The sequence below is a fragment of the Populus euphratica genome, unplaced genomic scaffold (genome assembly GCF_000495115.2).
Source record: "Populus euphratica unplaced genomic scaffold, PopEup_1.0 scaffold163.1, whole genome shotgun sequence".
Taxonomy (NCBI): Eukaryota; Viridiplantae; Streptophyta; class Magnoliopsida; order Malpighiales; family Salicaceae; genus Populus; species Populus euphratica.
This window is the reverse complement of record NW_011499948.1, coordinates 541137-548980: the sequence shown is the minus strand read 5'-3', so window position 1 is coordinate 548980 and position 7844 is coordinate 541137.

The window sequence follows — 7844 nt, the reverse complement described above, 5'->3', positions numbered from 1 at the left end:
ATAACGTCAAAATTGGAGCCAGTTGCAAACATGAAAGTTGTAGGCAATTGTCTCAGCTTTCTTGTGTAAAAAATTCAGCTCATTTGGACTTCTAGAACTCCAGATATGGCCAAAATACCGAACAGTGCTCGGGCTGGAAGACAGATTCGGGCTTCTTTGTTGTTGCTACAATTTGGACTTGATAATGGCCTTTTTAGATCTTGGGCTCCATATGAAAGTTGTAGGCCTATGTCTTACCTTTCCATCCATATAAATTGGACCTAAATCTGAGATATATAGCTCTAGATATGACCCAATTACCGAACAGTGTTCCGGTTTGGATTGCACCGACATCTCTTCTCTAAGTTTGACCATCTCTTTATCCATGCAATTTAAGTTCTTCAAGTCATCAATCAATCCTTTCATTTATGTGATAGACCTGCATTAAAAATAGACATTTACCACAAATTAAAGGTATCTTATATTATTAGATATATTATTATAAAACATGCTTTGGTTAAGGAGTTATTGATACTTCAAGTGCAAAATGATGATATAAAACCATGATAAAAATGCACTTTTAAGTACTAATCACACCCCCCAACCAGCTTATTACTAGTCCCTAGTAATCAAAGCGTAAAATAGAAAAACAATTTGCAAATTCCACAAAGCAAGGTATTCATCATTTAACTTCCATTAATCTATCCAGATAAACAAACTCTCATTAAATTTATATATCTGCTCAATACCTCTTAACAAGATATTAATAAACCTTTCTTTTGTGCTCAATGTATCAACACATAATTATGGGGCTTTTCTTGGAAGAAAACAAAATTTTTGTTCTAATGTTTAAGGTTAACTTCCTTGGGTTGGGATTACTATTTTTGTCTTTTTTTTTTTAACTCTATATACATATACTTTAAAAACATCATGCATCTTTAACCCATGTAACGAGCTTTCAGCTAATGACTCCCAGACCAGTTGGTCTTAGGGCATTAGGTGTTAAGACACCCCTACGAGCTTAGTAACTCGGGTCGCAGATACTGATATGTAGATAGTGCAATGTTTGATTCCCTTAAGCTTTTCTCCTCAACCCATGTAACAAGCGTTGGGCCAATAGCTCCCAAGTCAGTTGACTTTAGGGTATTAGGTGTTAAAACACCCCTTCGGACTTAATTGCTTAGGTTAGGGAGGCTACGAAACCAAACTTATCTACATTTTTATTATCATCATTTTTTTTTCTTTTTTTCTTTTTTTTTTCTTTTTGTTTTTTAATTATATACAATCCCTTTCCCTTAGTTGTTACCTTTAACAAAAGAACATAAATAATGTAATAATCCAATATGCAACCCACAATCATATGTTAAAGTGTGTGTGTGTAAATTAAGGTTTAAAAAATACATGTTAAATAAGTATATGAGCAGAATTAAGTGGTAACAATACGAGAGTTTGTAAACCTGAATATTTCAGGAAGTATTATAATAGACCTTGTTAAGAATGGTTACTAAGATGCGTCTCAAGAGTCACTTTAACAAAAGAACTCCTTTACTCTGCCATCCTAGTAACAACAATTATGCACATGCTTTATGAAATGAAAAACAATTTTTTTTTATCAACTACTACCCTCTCCCCCCAACCAAAACGAGACATTGTCCTCAATGTTCTAAGGTAGAAAGATAGAGTATAAAAGATATCACCTGAAATAACGAACACTGACAAAACCTGAAACACACTAAAACAAAAATAAGAAATAACAAAACACAATAATAAAACCAAAAGACACAAAAATTCACAAATGAAGGCTCAAATCCAATCTAAGCTTTTTACGGCTTCCCGTAGATGACCAATTTATGCGACTCATGGAAGGATCAATCACAGGAATGAAAGATTGTAGTTGGTCAATCAATTGTTCAGCAGTAGTAGCAGAGATTATGATTTGTCGTGCAGAAGATGTTAGAAATTCCTGTTCCACAGCATGATCAAGAAAAGACAACAACTTATCATAATAACCATTAACATTTAACAAACCTATGGGTTTATGGTGAATGTGCAATTGAGCCCAAGAGGAAATATGAAAGATCTCTTCCAATGTGCCTAGACCACCTGGTAAAGCAATGAAAGCATCAGCATGGTTAAACATTGCATTCATTCGAGCCGACATTGTGGAGACCTGAAGTTCCTCTCCAATTGTTTTTCCAATGATGTCCCCTTGTGCCAAAGCTTCAGGGACGACCCCCAAAACTTGACTACCTCCTAAAAATGCAGCTATTGACACACCTCCCATTAACCCAAGACTGCCTCCCCCATACACTAAATGAATCTTTCTCTCAGCTAGCACCTAACCAAGATGATTTGCTGATTCTAAAAACTCCTTTTCTTTCCCAGGACTAGATCCACCGAAAACACAAATATTTCTTATTTGATGACCTGAGGAACTTGCCATTTCTACACACTTCTGTATTTGTTAAATGTATGGGTTGAGTAGAAATGAAAGGAAGGAAAAGAGGGTTTTATAGATGAGAAATTAGAAAGGCAATCATAACATCTATATGTAGGCCAGCTAGAGTCTCACACACTCTCTCTCTCTTTTTATTTATTTATTTACTTTTGAAAAAAAACATGTGTATGTACAGGTAGTTGTGATTGTGGCTCACATCTTCCCTTGGTTTTACGTCCAAGAACGGCTTAAACGCCCTCTATGGGTCGGGGATAGGCTTCCCATCCAGTTTTCTTAAAAACTGGCAAACAGGGTCTTTTTTAGTCAGATTCCCAAGACTAAGTCGATCATGTTCTTTATGAAATAGTGGCCATAAATCATGAATTGCACGATGCACATCTCCACTAGGATGCGTCTCAAGAGTCAATAGAAGATTATCTAAAGACTCCTTACTCAGGCCATCCTTAATGAATTGTATTTTATCTTCACGGTTTATAGATACCATTCCTAAAGAACGACATTGTGTATTACAAGTCCATCTAGCACATCGATGACAGACTTCTAGTCGTTTTGCACGACGTTTCTTTGCAAAAGTGCTTTTACTAAAATAGAAAAACAATTTATAAATTTCAAAAAGCAAGGTATTCATCATTCAACTTTCATTAATCTATCCAGATAAACAAACTCTCATTAAATTTATATATATGCTCAATATTTCTTAAACAATATATTAATAAACTTTTATTTTGTGCTCAGTAAATCAACACATAGTTATAGGGCTTTACTTAAAAGAAAACAAAATGTTTGTTATAATGTTTAAGGTTATCTTCCTTGAGTTAAGATTATTATCTTTTTTTTTTTTATTAATATACATATAACTTAAAAACACAATGCATCTTTAACCCATGCATGTCAAATAAGTATAGTATAAACTCTTATTACTTAAATAGAAACCACACACAAAAGAGATTCTAATCAAATTATAAATTATTAACATGATTACATTAGCTATCTTATTCAAATAATACTAATACTTGTAAATGTTGTCAGGCATTCATGATTATAACTTATATTAACAACAAATCAAGTTCTTTTCATAGCATAAGTGTCGGTTATATCTACAATTGGGCTATAAAAGTGTCAGGTATTTGTTGTACCAAGTGTTATACAACATAAATCTAAATTATTCATTTAACAAGCAAAGTATTAAAGAGTGAACAAGATAACAAATACAAAACATGCTAGTATCAAACATTAAGGTCCATGTTGAGTTTACACTATACTTATTCTTACACCATTAGTGTAACCTTTTCACCTTGACATAATAAACTTAACTAAACATAATGAAAGAAAGAAAAATAAATAAAAAAATAAGAACATAAATAAGATAAAAGTTAACTAAGTAAAGAAAAGGAAATGAAAGGTATAAACTTGATATCAATGAAAGCAAAACATAAGCAATACAAAGAGAGAAAGTAAAAGCATGATCTTGATCGGGAAACCAAGATGCTTAAATGCATGGCAAATGTCTTCTTTTATAGGCCAAAATTAGGAACTATTGATTTGATGACTAATTAATGAGTAGGTGGCTAACTCTTGATTTGATGACAATCCTTATCTTCTCTTGTCTAAATAAAACGTCAATGATAATGTCATAATTTAAACTAGACCTCCATATGAAAGTTATAGGAAATTATCTCAGCTTTCTAGAAAAAAACATTGAGGTCATCTAGACTTCTAGAACTCCAGATATGGGCTGAACACTAAACAGTGCTTGGGTTGTAGGAGAAATTCAAACCACTTCATTATTGCTACAATTTGAACTTGAAAATGGCCTTATGAAAACCAGACCTCCACATGAAAGTTGTAGACCTATGTCTTACCTTTCTATCCATATAAAGTAGACTTAAATCTAAGATCTACAACTTTAGATATGACCTAATTATCGAACAATGTTCTAGTTTGGACTGCACTAACATCTCTTTTCTAAGTTTGATCATCTCTTTGTCCTTTGAATTTCAATACTTCAACTCATTAATCAATCCTTTCATTTATGTGATAATTCTGGATTTAAGATGAACATTGATTAGTACTTAAAAGTGCATTTTTTATCAAGGTTTTATATCATCATTTTGCACTTGAAGTATCAATAACTCCTTAACTAAATCATGTTTTATAATAACTAATTAGTACTTAAAAGTGCATTTTTATCAAGGTTTTATATCATCATTTTGCACTTGAAGTATCAATAACTCCTTAACTAAAGCATGTTTTATAATAATATATCTAATAATATAAGATACCTATAATTTGTGGTAAATATTCATTTTAAATATATGCCTATCACATAAATGAAAGGATTGATTGATGAATTTAAGAACTGAAATTGTAAGGATAAAGAGATGGCCAAACTTAGAAAAGAGATGTCGGTGCAATCCAAACTGGAACACTGTTCGGTAATTGGGTCATATCTAGAGCTATAAATCTCAAATTTAGGTCTACTTTATATGGATGGAAAGGTAAGACATAGGCCTACAACTTTCATATGGATCCCAAGATCTAAAAAGGCCATTTCCAAGTCCAAATTGTTGCAACAACAAAGAAGCCTAAATCTGTCCTCCAGACCAAGCACTGTTCAGTATTTTGGCCATATCTGGAGTTATAGAAGTCCAAATGAGCTGAATGTTTTACACAAGAAAGCCGAGACAATTGGCTACAACTTTCATGTTTTTGAGTGGCTCCAATTTTGACGTTAGTAATGACGTTTTTGGCAGACAAGAGAAGATAAGGATTGTCACCAAGTCAAGAGTTGGCCACCCACTTATCAATTAGTCATCAAATCAATAGTTCCTAATTTTGGCCTATAAAAGGAGGCATTTGCCATGCATTTAGGCATCTTGGTCTCCAGATCAAGATCATGCTTTTACTTTCTCTCTTTGTATTTTTTGTAATATTTATGCTTTGCTTTCATTAATATCAAGTTTATGCCTTTCAGTTCCTTTCATTTACTTAATTAACTTTTATCTTATTTATGTTCTTATTTTGTTTATTTATTTTTTTTCTTTTATTATGTGTAGCTAAGTTTATTATGTCAAGGTGAAAAGGTTACACTAATGGTGTAAGAATAAGTATAATGTAAACTTAATATGGACTTTAATGTTTGATACTAACATGTTTTGTATTTGTTATCTTGTTCACTCTTTAATACTTTGCTTGTTAAATGACTAATCTTGATTTATGTTATATAACACTTGGTAGAACAAATGCTTGGCACTTTCATAGTTCATACTGTATGGTATAACCCACACCTGAGCTATGAAAGGAACTTGATTTGTTGTTAACATAAGTTATAATCATGAATGCTTGATGAAATTTACAAGTATTAGCATTAATTGAATAAGATGACTAATGTAATCATGTTAACAATATATAATCTGATTGGAACCTCCTTTGTGTGTGGTTTCCAATTCAATAATAAGAGTTTATACTATACTTGTTTGACATACCATTAGTAGAACCTCTAACCTTAACATTTGTTATTATTATTGTTTAATCCTTAAGTTAATATTCCATCTTAAAGTTCTCATCATCTTCTTCTTCTTCTCCTTTTTTTTCTTTATTATTATTATTATTATTATTATTATTGTTATTGTTATTACTACTACTACTACTACTACTACTACTACTACTACTATTATTATTATTATTGTTGTTGTTGTTGTTGTTGTTGTTATTGTTATTATTGTTGTATTATTATTATTTATAATTTGTACAATTAACCTCTCTGTGGTTCAACCCCGGTCTTGCCAGGTTATTTATTACTTCGACACTCCTGCACTTTGGAGAAGATATCAATCTTTTTGTCATGTCAATAACATATCTAATAATATAAGATACCTTTAATTTATGGTAAATATTTATTTTAAATGTAGGCCTATCACATAAATGAAAGGATACCTTTAATTTATGGTAAATATTTATTTTAAATACAGGCCTATCACATAAATGAAAGGATTGATTAATGAATTTAAGAACTGAAATTGAAATGACAAAGAGATGACCAAACTTAGAAAAGAAATGCTGGTGTAGTCCAAACTGAAATACTGTTCGGTAATTGGGTCATATTTGGAGCTGTAGATCTTGGATTTAGGTCTACTTTATATGAATGGAAAGGTAAAACATAGGCCTATAACTTTCATATAGAGCCCAAGATTTAAAAAGGTCATTTCCAAGTCCAAATTATAGCAATAACAAAGAAGTCTGAATCTATCTTACAGCCCGAGCACTGTTTATTGTTTGGCCCATACATGGAGTCTTAGAAGTCCAAATGACCTTAATTTTTTACCCAAGAAAGCTGAGACAATTTTCTACAACTTTCATGTTTTAAGTGGTTCCAATTTTAACGTTATCAATGATGTTTTGGGCAGATAAGAGAAGATAAGGATTGTCACCAAGTCAAGAGTTGGTCACCCACTCATCAATTAGTCATCAAATCAATAGTTCCCAATTCTAGCCTATAAAAGGAGGCATTTGTCATGCATTTAGGCATCTTAGTTTCCAAATCAAGATAATGGTCTTGCTTTCTCTCTTTGTATTTTTTGTAATGTTTATGCTTTGCTTTCATTAATATCAAGTTTATGCCTTTCATTTCCTTTCATTTACTTAGTTAACTTTTATCTTATTTATGTTCTTATTTTGTTTATTTATTTTTCTTACTTTTATTATGTTTAGTTAATTTTATTATGTCAAGGTGAAAAGGTTACACTAACGGTGTAAGAATAAGTATAATGTAAACTCAATATAGACTTTAATGTTTGATATTAATATGTTTTGTATTTGTTATCTTGTTCACTCTTTAATACTTTGCTTGTTAAATGACTAATCTTGATTTATGTTGTATAACACTTGGTACAACAAATGCTTGACACTTTCATAGCCCATACTATATGGTATAACCGACACCTGAGCTATGAAAGGAACTTAATTTGTTATTAACATAAGTTATAATCATGAATGCTTAAAGAGATTTACAAGTATTAGCATTAATCGAATAAGATGACTAATATAATCATGTTAATAATTTATAATCTGATTGGAACCTCCTTTGTGTGTGGTTTCTAATTGAGTAATAAGAGTTTATACTATACTTGTTTGACATACCATTAGTGGATCCTCTAACCTTTACATTTATTGTTATCATTGTTTAATCCTTACGTTAATCTTCCATCTCAAAGTTCTCATCAACTTCTTTTTTTTTATTCTTCTATTATTATTATTGTTATTATTATTATTATTATTATTACTACTACTACTACTACTACTACTACTACTACTACTACTATTACTACTACTAATACTACTACTATTACTACTACTACTACTACTAATATTATTATTATTATTATTATTATTACTACTACTACTACTA